This window comes from Colobus angolensis, unplaced genomic scaffold, assembly GCF_000951035.1.
Source record: "Colobus angolensis palliatus isolate OR3802 unplaced genomic scaffold, Cang.pa_1.0 Scaffold125, whole genome shotgun sequence".
NCBI lineage: Eukaryota > Metazoa > Chordata > Mammalia > Primates > Cercopithecidae > Colobus > Colobus angolensis.
In genome coordinates, this window is record NW_012113697.1 from 5,068,968 (window position 1) to 5,080,356 (window position 11,389).

The 11,389-nt window shown below is 49.4% G+C and overlaps 1 long non-coding RNA gene across 1 annotated transcript in view; it reads left to right on the forward strand.

Moving 5' to 3' along the window:
- Positions 1-5,094, forward strand: part of LOC105505421 — an 8,865-nt gene extending 3,771 nt beyond the window's left edge. The window contains exon 2 of the long non-coding RNA XR_001000742.1: positions 4,048-5,094. This is a non-coding gene — a long non-coding RNA (uncharacterized LOC105505421). The remainder of the gene's footprint in view (positions 1-4,047) is intronic.
- The last annotated feature ends 6,295 nt before the right edge of the window (positions 5,095-11,389 follow it).

The following is an 11,389-nucleotide window of genomic DNA, read 5'->3' on the forward strand; positions in this document are numbered from 1 at the left end:
TTGCAGTGAGCCGAGATCGCGCCACTGTACTCCAGCCTGGGCGACAGAGCAAGACTCCATCTCAAAAAAAAAAAAGATGTGGTTTCTAAGGGAGGTTTCAAACTGTGCTCTGCCAATGTCCCTGGAAGGGAGTTGGTCCTGGGATGAGGGGCAGAGTGAGGGGACAGGAGTCCAGCAGCTCTACCCACCCCACAACACACATTTCACCCAGAACAGTGGAGCTCTCAGCAGCTTTGCACATTAAACTGGCACATAAGACTTTACATGAACACAAGCTTCTGATGCCAAAAACTATTTGAAAAGCAGCTCGTCTCAGTTCCCCCACAGCCTGCAACCGTTGGTCTGCATGTCAACACCAGACATATTCACGATTTACGGGCGGATTATAACTGTCTTTGCCAGCTCTCTCATTCTCAGAGCAGGGTAAAAGGGAAGAATGTGGGTTCCCTGCATTCAGAGCTGACGCCCACATTCCTAGCTCAGCCTTCAGAGGCTCTGTCAGATGAGGTTGAGGCCAGGCACGATGACTCATGACTATAATCCCAGCACTTTTGGAGGCCAAGGCCAGAGGATCACTTAAGGCCAGAAGTTGGAGACCAGCCTGGCCAACATAGTGAAACCGTGTCTTTACTAAAAATACAAAAAATAGCCAGGCATTGTGGCGTGTGCCTGTAATCCCAGCCACTTGGGAGGCTGAGGCAGGAGAATAGCTTAAACCTGGGAAGCGGAGATTACAGTGAGCCAAGATCGTGGCACTACACTCCAGCCTGGGTGGCAGAGCAAGACTCCATCCCAAAAAAAAGAAAAAAAACAATGAGGTTGATAGGACCTGCCCCCACCCTGCCCCAGAGATGAGGAGGTCCCATGTCAGGTCAGGACAAGGCAGGGGCCTGGCTTCCCTGCAAGCCCTCCACCCATAGCCTGTGCGGTTCTCCAGAGACAAGAGGGCAGGGTGGCCGCTAAACTTCAAAGGCCCCTCCCAGGAAGTTTCAGGGCTGAAACCCACTTTTATAGTGGCTGACTTTTATAGACCAACCGTGCTCCAAGACAGACAGGCTGCCATTTCATTTTATCACTTGGTTGCTGTATTTTCAGATTTTTTTTCTTTCTCCATTTTCCATTTCTTGGTCATTTCCTGCAGATAAAGGGAAGTCCCCAGACTAAGTCAGATGAAGACTCTTGTCCTTTTTTAATAGGGTGTCCAAGACTACACACCCGAAGAATACATACACACCAACACCCCACACACATACACACACACATACACACACCCTCTTCTACTGCACGTGTTCATGCACACACAAACGTGTTCCCCACACACTCACACCTACCACACACACACTCAGAAACACACACAGAAACAAACACACCTGCTCCCACACCAACCAAAGCCAAAAGGCATGGAAGGCTCACAGCCTTGAGCCTTGGAAATTGAAACTTGTTCCTCCACTTAGACTTTTTCCAACAGGCAGCCTCTCCCCTCTGCCCACAGAGGAAGCCAGTGGAGCTGCCAAGTCAGCTCAAAGGTGAGCCTGGTAAAAAGCCCTCCTCTCCTGCTCAACGAGTCATGCCCCACGTAGACACGGTGCCAGGGCTGTGTGGAGGAGCAAACATTTCTCTAATCCCTCCAGGGATTTTTAATCTAAGGCAAGAGATAAAGCATGTGCATGATACTTCACAAAGTTTCCATGGGAAAATGCATTGTGGGAGATAAGCACAGTCTTGCCAGGGCTCTGAAAGCTGAGAGGAGGCACAGAACCTCCTGGCTGGGGAAAGCGTGCTGTGTGTGGTTCTGGCCAGGCTCCTGAGGAGCAGGTAAGAACGTGACAAGCAGAGATGGCACAGGGACAGCAGTGGTGGGTGGTGGGTAGAGGGGCAGTCCAGGCAAAAGGAAGGACTGCAGAAACGAAACAATTAGGGTGTCCAGGAAAAGCTGAGCAGGCACATTTGACGGGGGGCCGGGGTCTTCAGCGCTGGCTGTGCAGGACTGTGATCACCAGATGAGGATTCTGACACTAGGCGAGGAGGGAGGAGCCTTCAATGGCGTTACATACCAGAGAGCAGCATGATCAAACTCAGCCTGTAGAAGAGTGACGCAGCATCATGTGCAGAATGGATGACAGAGAAGCAGCAGAAAGACATCGAGGTCATTCAGCAAGCTCAGATGGCAGGTAATAAAAGGGCTCAAGCTGAAATGATGGCCATGGAGGGGAGAGGAGAAGAGCAGAGACTGCATGAGTGGAGAACAGCCTGTCCTGTTCCACAGTGGGTCAGGGGTGGCATTGTCAAAGACTTCAGAAAGTGCCCCCGGGGCATGGAATGAGGGGCGTCAGAAGAAGGCATGAGTTTGTTTACAACGATTCATATTCTTTTGAACATGCAGAGTTTGATATGCAAATGGTGTATGAGCAGAACTACCTAACTGGCATTGAATGTGCAGATTTTAAACTCAGAAGAAAGATCAGATGTGGAGGGAGAGGTTAGGGGTTAGAAACATGTGGATGAGATTACAGAGGGTGAGGAGGTAGAGAGAAAAGGGATTGGGAGAGTTAGGAAGGAAGGAAGGAAGGAAGGAAGGAAGGAAGGAAGGAAGGAAGGGAGGGTGGGAGGGAAGGGAAGGAGCGGGGGAAGGAAGGGAGGGAGAGAGGAAGAAAGGAGAAAAGAACACTAAGATTCACTGAACCAGGCCCTAGGGTTGCACATTATCCCGTTTCACCCTGTCAACAAGGCCATGAGGAAAGTATTATCATCATCATCATCATTATTATTCCCCTCTCTTACACGTAAGGATAATAAGGTGTATGGAGGTTAAGTAACTTGCCCGACATAATGGAACTAGGCAGCGATCAAGCCAGACTGTAAAACCAGCTATATCTGATTGTAAAACCAGGTTTACGCTCTTTTCATAAGACCAGGGGTAGGCAACTACAAGCTATGGGCCAAGTCTGACCCACCTCCACTTCTTATAGATAGTGTTTTATTGGAACACAGCCTGGCTCATTCACTCTCTTATTATCTATGGCTGTTTCATACTAGAGTGGCAGGTAACACAGACCATGTGGCCTGCAGAGCCTATGATATTTACTATCTGGCTCTTTACAGAAAACATTTGACATAGCCCCTGGCCTAGCCATATATGTTTCCTATAAGAGCCTGGTCAGAACCTTGAGCCATGCCTGCATGTGGGGAACGGGAAAAGGAAGGCAGATGGAAGAGCCCAAATGGAAGTTCCCAGTAATAATAAGGAAGAGACGTTATGCCAGTGGCAAAAAAGACAAAGAAGGACATATTATCAAGAGTAAGGGGAACTGACCATCAAACGCTTCAAAGCCACCAAAAAAAGAAAAGACTGAAGCCTAAGGAAAGGCAGTTAGGCAGACCTGGCAATGTGCCTTTCTCAGTAAATGGTGGGGACAGAAATCAGATGATGCTACTTATCGGGTGGCTGAAGATGGGTGAGGAGCGAGTGCAGATTCATCTTCAAAGTATTTGGTGATGAGATTAAGAGGGTAGGGCAGTCACCTGCTGGCATAACTGTGCTAAGGTGGGAATTTTTAGGGAAAGGATATAGAACATTGAGCAAGACAGTAAGTGGAGGAGAGGAAGGTAGCAGAGAGGAAAAGAGGATGCTGAAGTGATAGACGAAGATGAACCTGTGATCACATCCAAGGTGGAGGTTGAGGCAGAATCCAGAGAACAGAGGGAGGTAGGCATCAGCTTTGCCTGCAAGGAAGGACAAGGAGAGGGAACTAAGATTTGATGGAATCTTGATATTTATTAAGCCAATCACTTATTTGCATGATTTCATTTAGTGCTTACAACTCTATGAGTGAGGGATTCAAATTCCCATTTTGCAGGCAAAGGAAGCTGAGTCTCTTGTGGTTTCAGGGCTAGCCCAAGGTACCAGTGCCATGGAGAGGCCTCTCTAGGATTCAAACCTACGTCTGGCAACTCCAAAGACTATACTGGTTTCACACACACACAGGCTTGAAATTGATGGATTTGGGTTGGGGGCTGATCCATTTTATCTTCCTCTGTTCAACACAGGTCCCATCTGATGGAGGAGAATCAATTCAAGGAGATGCCCTCCCTTTACAGCACACCCTTTAACAGCATCCAGGAGGAACGAGACGCTGCAATGCTGAGGCTTTCAAAGTATTTACCAGGATGCCCGAGAAAGGCCGTGATGCCAGGCTTCTGGCAGGTTCCAGGCTCCATCACAAGCCCAGCATCTCTGCACAAGATCTGACATGGCTGCTGCTGTCCCAGCTCTTTATGAAGGGCCTGAGTAGCTATCAAGTTTTTATGGCAAGAGCCCTGCCGGGGGCTTAGACACCAAAAGAGAAGTCTCCTCCTTTGCAGTTCTTCTTGTGAAGAAGAACTTTCTTCCTTTTAGAAAAACAGTGAGAACCAAGCACAAGCACCAAAGTCCAAATGGGATCTCCTGCGAGCACATGTCAAGCAGGATTTTGCTATTTCTCCTCATTGGCTCTTTGGACAGACTGTGTGAGCTCCTGGAGGGTTCCACCCTATCTACCCTTTGATACTGACCAGTTGGCACATGCTGACATACTCCAAAGTGTTGATTGCAAACGTGAACGTGCAGACAGTGCTGTGGGCGAGAGGACTCTCTCCTCCTCAGTGGGGCCACACTTGGCACTATTAGTGCAGCTCCACTTGTTTGCACAGTCTGGCCATGCAATGGCTCATATTGGGCTTTTAGCCAACTGAAACCCCCTGCGTGTTTTTCTGACAAGCCAGCTAGGCCTCTGCTATGCTGTCCTTGTGTCTTTCATTTGAGACCTGAAGGGCAGGACTGTTCTTATCTTAAGTTACAGCTGGTCAAGTGCAGCCCAAGGACAGCAACTCTGAGAGTCAAGCCTCATAGGCTTAACCACATAGATGTGCTCTGCTTTGTGACCCACCACAACCCGACCTGCCCCACTAATTTATATTTCCCCTGGTCTAATTTTGTACTTTTTATTTATATTTCGCCCTTAAAGTATATGTGTCTCTTATAAGCTGCCTCCGATCTTTCACGGTACGAGGTGGTTACCTAAATAAAGAAGGAGATTTGGCCTTTGTTTTCATGTAGCAGGACATATTTGCGAGTCTTCGTGATTTCATAACAGTTCTCCTAGTTTTAGGATATCCTCTTCCCATTTGTTTAACCTGCCTTGGTGCAAATCCTGTAATCCTGCACTCAGTACAGTGCCTCCAGGGAAGGAACACGTAGAACACAGTGTGATAAAGACAGAGCAAGGCTGGGCGCGGTGGCTCACGCTTATAATCCCAGCACTTTGGGAGGCCGAGGTGGGTGGATCACGAGGTCAAGACATGGAGACGGTCCTGACCGACATGATGAAACCCCGTCTCTACTGAAAATACAAAAATTAGCTGGGCGTGGTGGTGCACGCCTGTAGTCCCAGCTACTTGGGAGGCTGAGGCAGGAGAATCGCTTGAACCCAGGAGGCAGAGGTTGCAGTGAACCGAGATCATGCCCCTGCACTCCAGCCTGACGACAGAGTGAGACTCTGCCTCAAAAAAAAAAAGACAGAGCACAGGTTATCCTGACACCGTGAAGTCTTCTGGCATCTCTGTGCTCTGCCACCAGCCTAGTAGCTCTGAATTGGGCTGGACTCAGAAACCCGAAGAGCTATCACAAAAGAACATTTGGAATTAAGAAGAAAGATTTCTTGGCCGGGCGCGGTGGCTCAAGCCTGTAATCTCAGCACTTTGGGAGGCTGAGACGGGTGGATCACGAGGTCAGGAGATCGAGACCATCCTGGTCTACACGGTGAAACCCCGTCTCTACTAAAAAATACAAAAAACGAGCCAGGCGAGGTGGCGGGCGCCTGTAGTCCCAGCTACTCGGGAGGCTGAGGCAGGAGAATGGCGTGAACCCAGGAGGCGGAGCTTGCAGTGAGCTGAGATCCGGCCACTGCACTCCAGCCTGGGCGGCAGAGCGAGACTCCGTCTTAAAAAAAAAAAAAAAAAAAAAAAAAAAGAAGAAAGATTTCTTTCGTACTCAGAATCTCCCCCAACCACCTTCACTTGTAATCCTCTCCATCTTCCCAGTTCGAAGTTTCTTGCTGTGTCTGAGCTGACTGTACACCGTGAGGGGCCAGAGCCTCTTACTTGGGGTTCTGAAGTTCACAGGGAACGAAAAGTCACATATAATCAAAATCACTCTGAAAAATTCCTTGGGAAGACATCCTGTTGGAGGCCACATGACTTCTCTTAATGAGACCAGCATAGTTGTTTCTTTTGTTTTAATTCTAGAAGTGGAACCGTTTTCTGTTTTCTTTGGGTACCAAATGCAATAATTGGCTCTCACTGAGTAGAAGCCACATTATTCAAAATACGCACATCTTAAAAAACCAGGATCACACCTAGGCCAGAGCACATGTTTACATCTAAGAGAGACTGAAGGAGCTGAGAGTGGCCGAGCAGCAGATTCCGACCTTACATGTCACACTCTAGGGAATTTCCCGCACTGTTTATGTCATCCTCTCTCCACACTTGGGCTGTCAGTCTGCAAGTTAAATGCATATATGATGGTTCTCCATATAGAGCCTTTGTTCGACCCAATTAGGGGCCATGCTGTTTGGCAGGATGACAATAGAATAAATCTGTGATCCTAGGAGTAAGGGGTGAATTAAATGCAGTCTCCACGGATTACTTACTAGTCATTAGATTAGCCTGCAGGAAGCAAAGGGAGGCCCACAGAGCAGGATTTCCTGGAATTTATCGTTGACCACCCAGCAACCACATTTAAGAACGGAAACGGAGAGGGCCACCTAGACAGCGCATGCGGAAACTGCAGGGCAATCCCTCCAGGGCAAGGCTTGCTCCGTACCTAAGCATATGAGGACACCACTCAGAGACTCCTTACAGTACAGAATTAGAGGACATGAACCCTGAAACCATCTTTTTTGTTGTTTTTGTGTTTTTGAGAAGGAGTTTCATTCTTTCACCCAGGCTGGAGGCCAGGGGCACAATCCTGGCTCACTGCAACCTCCGCCTTCTGGTTTCAAATGATTCTCCTGCCTCAGTTTCCTGAGTAGCTGGGATTACAGGCGCCCGCCACCACGCCCGGCTTATTTTTGTATTTTTAGTAGGGACAGGGTTTCACCATGTTGGCCAGACTGGTCTCGAACTCCTGACCTTGTGATCCGCCCGCCTCGGCCTCCCGAAGTACTGGGATTACATCTTAAAAACCACAGAGCCATGCTCCTCCGACTGTATGCAAATCACTTGAGGATCTTGATAAATGCACATTCCCTGTGGCTCAAGCTTCTCATCCCAGCACTTTGGGAGGCCAGTGTGGGTGGATCACTTGAGTCCAGGTGTTTGAAACCAGCATGGGCAACATGATGAAACTCAGTCTCTACAAAAAATATAAGAATTAACTGCGCATGGTGGCACATGCCTGTAATCCCAGCTACTTGGGAGGCTGAGGCAGAAGGATCACCGGAGCCTGGGGTAGTTGAGGCTGAGGTGAGCCATGATTGCGCCACTGCACTCCACCCGGGTGACAGAGTGAGATCCTGTCTCAAAAAAAAAAAAAGTTACAGATTCAGATTCAGTAGGTCTGGGGAGAGGCCTGAGACTCCACATTTCTAACAAGCTCCCAGGCCATGCTGCTGCTACTGGTTCCTGAGACACTTTGAAGAGAGAGGCTCTCAAGCAACCCCATCATTTCAGGGGTAGGAAAACTGAAACCACAGGTAAAGCGGCTTCACCAAGTTCAAGCAACTGAAAAGTGACAGATCCAGGTCTGGAGCCCAGGTCTCCAGGCTGCCAGTCAAGGCCTCTTTCCTCTCCATAAACAGCTGACCCACTTCTCCCAAGTGCTCTGAGCCTCAGGCAGAACAAAAAGCGAGCAGGCCAGCAGCTGTGGAACTGAGGCACACTCATACTGCAGGTGAGCCATGCACCTTCCCCCCTCCAGCCTCACCCCGACTATGCCGAATGAGCAGACCTCCACACTGCTCTGTGTCACTTCAGATGCCACAACACTGAGCCCATGGGTGCCCCTCACGCAGGGCAGGGAGGGAGGAGGAAATAGGTGGGTGCACAATGCCACCAGGCAGGGCCACATTGAGCCGGACTATGTCTGATCTGGACTCGTCCTTCCAGAAAGCTCTCCACCAAAGGGCTGGGCATGGGGAGCCTCCTACTGTTCCCCAGGCCCACCTCATGGCCCCTCATCCTGTTCATTCCCTCTGGAGGCAACTGGGCCTTTTCAGTGACCTGAACTCTGTCCATCCTGCCACTTACAGGCTGAGTGATATAGGTAGCCCTCTCCTATTAGGAGGTAATAATAATGACATTACAATCACAAGTGATCCAGCACCGGTCTTCAGGACTTCTGCAGCCTCCTGAATTGGCAAATACCTTAGAAGGTATCATGCCTCATGCCTGTAATCCCAGCAACTTGAGAGGCCTAGGCAGGTGGATCACCTGAGGTCAGGAGTTTGAGACCAGCCTGACCAACATGGTGAAACCCCTTCTCTACTAAAAATACAAAATGAGCCAGGTATAGTGGCTCATGCCTGTAATCCCAGCTACTCAGGAGGTTGAGGCAGGAGAATCACTTGAACCCAGGAGGTGGAGGTTGCGGTGAGCCGAGATCGTGCCACTGCACTCCAACAGCAAAACTCCATCTCAAAAAAAAGAGAGAAAAGAAATCAAAATGTAGAGCTGTAAATCTTAGGCCATCTCCTCCTGATTCTAGGGCTATAAACCTGTTATTTTCAAAGCTATTTAAAGTAAGGTCTGCCATAATGATCAAGTCCACATTTCTCACAACCTCATCCCCATGGCTTATTGCAGGACCACAGGACCCACAAAACCAGGGGAAGGTGGTCACACTAGGTGGAAGGGTAGCCCACCCCCCAATCAGTAGCCTCGAAGCCCCTCAGACTGAAATTACTCATCTCTCAGTGAAATTACAGTACAGTGGAGGAAGGGGAGTTTATCCTGGCTCGATCACAAGCTGGCCACCACCACTGAGGCAGGCTCAGAAAGGTATTTGCATAAAGGATCGAAGAGCCTCCTGGGTAAAAGCAAACCCTAAGGGTACAGGGAGTCTGGCCTAGCAGCAGAAACCTCACACAGGTATGTTCAGCTTCCTTTACCTTCCAGCTATGTTTGTTCTCAGGGAAAAAGGGCTGCAAGAAGGAATAGACTGAACTGGGGTGGGGGAAACATACTCTATATGATACTGGGATATCATCTCAGCACTTGAAGGCATCCAACATACACTTGTGTTTGTTCCTGGTAGACACAGGAATAATCTGGCAGAAAAATAAAACAATAGGCGCCAACTAATAGCTGACTGAACTTGCTTAAGGGCTGAATCAGTTCTTCCAAGACTCCCAGAAGTTACTTGGTAGGGCAGGCACACAAGGGGAATAGGTGCCAGCCAGGAAAACAAGGATGACAAAAAAAACCCACCCCTTGTCAGGGGTATTGGGAAGAAAGGCTCAGAATACCAGAAGCTGAATATGAACCTAGGAATGCCCAGAGCTTTGCTGTGTGAGCCAGTGCTGTGCACAGATCCAAGGACTAAACAAAGGGAATGGCCAGGAGCAGGCGCCTCTGACTTTACAGCAGCTACATGTTCGCAGGTTTACACGCATTCCTTTATTCAACAAATGGTCACCTCAGACCTCATTCCAGCCTAGGTCCCAAAGACTGACTCAACCGGAACGTGGAAAGTTCCTTAGCATTTGACAATGGTAACTTTTAGAAAAGGAAGAGAGAAGTAAGGTACAGATTCCCACTGGGGCCACCCTGCCATCAGACATCTCTGCCATACCCCATACTGCACTGGTCTGTGTCTACCCAAATCCCCCAACTCATTATTTGCATGTCATTTCTACACACTATTCTATAAGTTAACACCTTAAATGCCAAATTTGGCCCAGCTCTGCTTTCCAAGTTTAGGCACCCAGTTTACTATTATCTCTTTCTTTCCTTTCCTTTCTTGTTTCTTTTTCTTCAAACTGGCTGCTCCTGTGCCAGCCCCAGCCCTCGAGAACAGCTCCTACCTATTTCACCTACTTCACTTCTGGCCAAAGCCACAGGCTTATCCCACGGTGAAAAGGACAGAGGCCCCCCACCAAAGCTTTTTTTGTGTGTTGGGCATATACCCAACACGCACAGCCTCAGGTTGGATGTCCTCTCGCCCCTGACTCCATCTGACTAATCCTCTCCACCCCGCATCAATCTGGGACTCTGGCCCTCCTTTCCCAAGTTCACATCTACCTCCCTAGCTGCAGCTATTCAGAAACTGAACTCTGACCCCTGCCCAGAACCTCTCACTCTGAAGAAGAGTCCAAGGCTACAACCTAACGCTAGGCCTCTGGAGCTCCCTGAGAACAACAGAGCAGTGATTCTCAAAGTGTGGTCCCTGGACCAGCAGCCTCAGCCTCCCTTAGGAGCTCGTTAGAAATGCAAAGACTTTAGCACTCCATAGGGTGACCAACTCATCCCAGTCTCCCCAGGGCTTTTTTGGTTTCAGTACTGAAAATTCCACATCCTGAGAACCCTGATCAGTCCTGGGCAAGCCAGGCTGGCAGGTCATCCTAACTTTATCCTGGACCTGCTAAAGGAGCAGCTCCGGGGGTGGGGGTCAGCCATGGGTATTCAACAAGCCCTCCAGGGCATTCTGATGCCCGCTCAAGTCTTAGAACTTCACCTTACAGGGTTTTTGATGCTGAACTTGTGCCTGCCTGAGGGCTGCCCTCTGGGTAAACCCCTTCTGTCCATCTTCTCTTTGGGCACAGGGAAACAAACCTTGTCACTTGGAGTCCTCCCAGACTGCACTAGCCCCAGGCAGCTCTATCAGCTGTGAAGAATCTCAAGTCCTGTCCAGCTCATACCGTCTTAAGTCACCTGCAACGGGTGTCCTCACCAGCTAGGGGGGTGAACTCATTTCTCCTCCCATCTCTTTCACATTTCAATATTCAAGAAAATCGAGTTTCCCTTTGTTTGGGGAAAAAGTCACTTGGGAAGGGGGAGCTTGCTGGGCCTGGTGTACAAAAAAGGAGGGAAGAGGGAGGAGAGGGGTCTGGGTCGGGTGGGGGAAGTGTGAAAGGTACAGAGGGAATGACATTGATGAAGGGAGGATTAAAAGAAGGCTGGGATGGGCCGGGTGCGGTGGCTCAAGACTGTAATCCCAGCACTTTGGGAGGCCGAGACAGGCGGATCACGAGGTCAGGAGATCGAAATCATCCTGGCTAACCCGGTGAAACCCCGTCTCTACTAAAAATACAAAAAACTAGCCGGGCGAGGTGGCGGACGCCTGTAGTCCCAGCTACTCCGGAGGCTGAGGCAGGAGAATGGCGTGAACCCGGGAGGCGGAGTTTGCAGTGAGCTG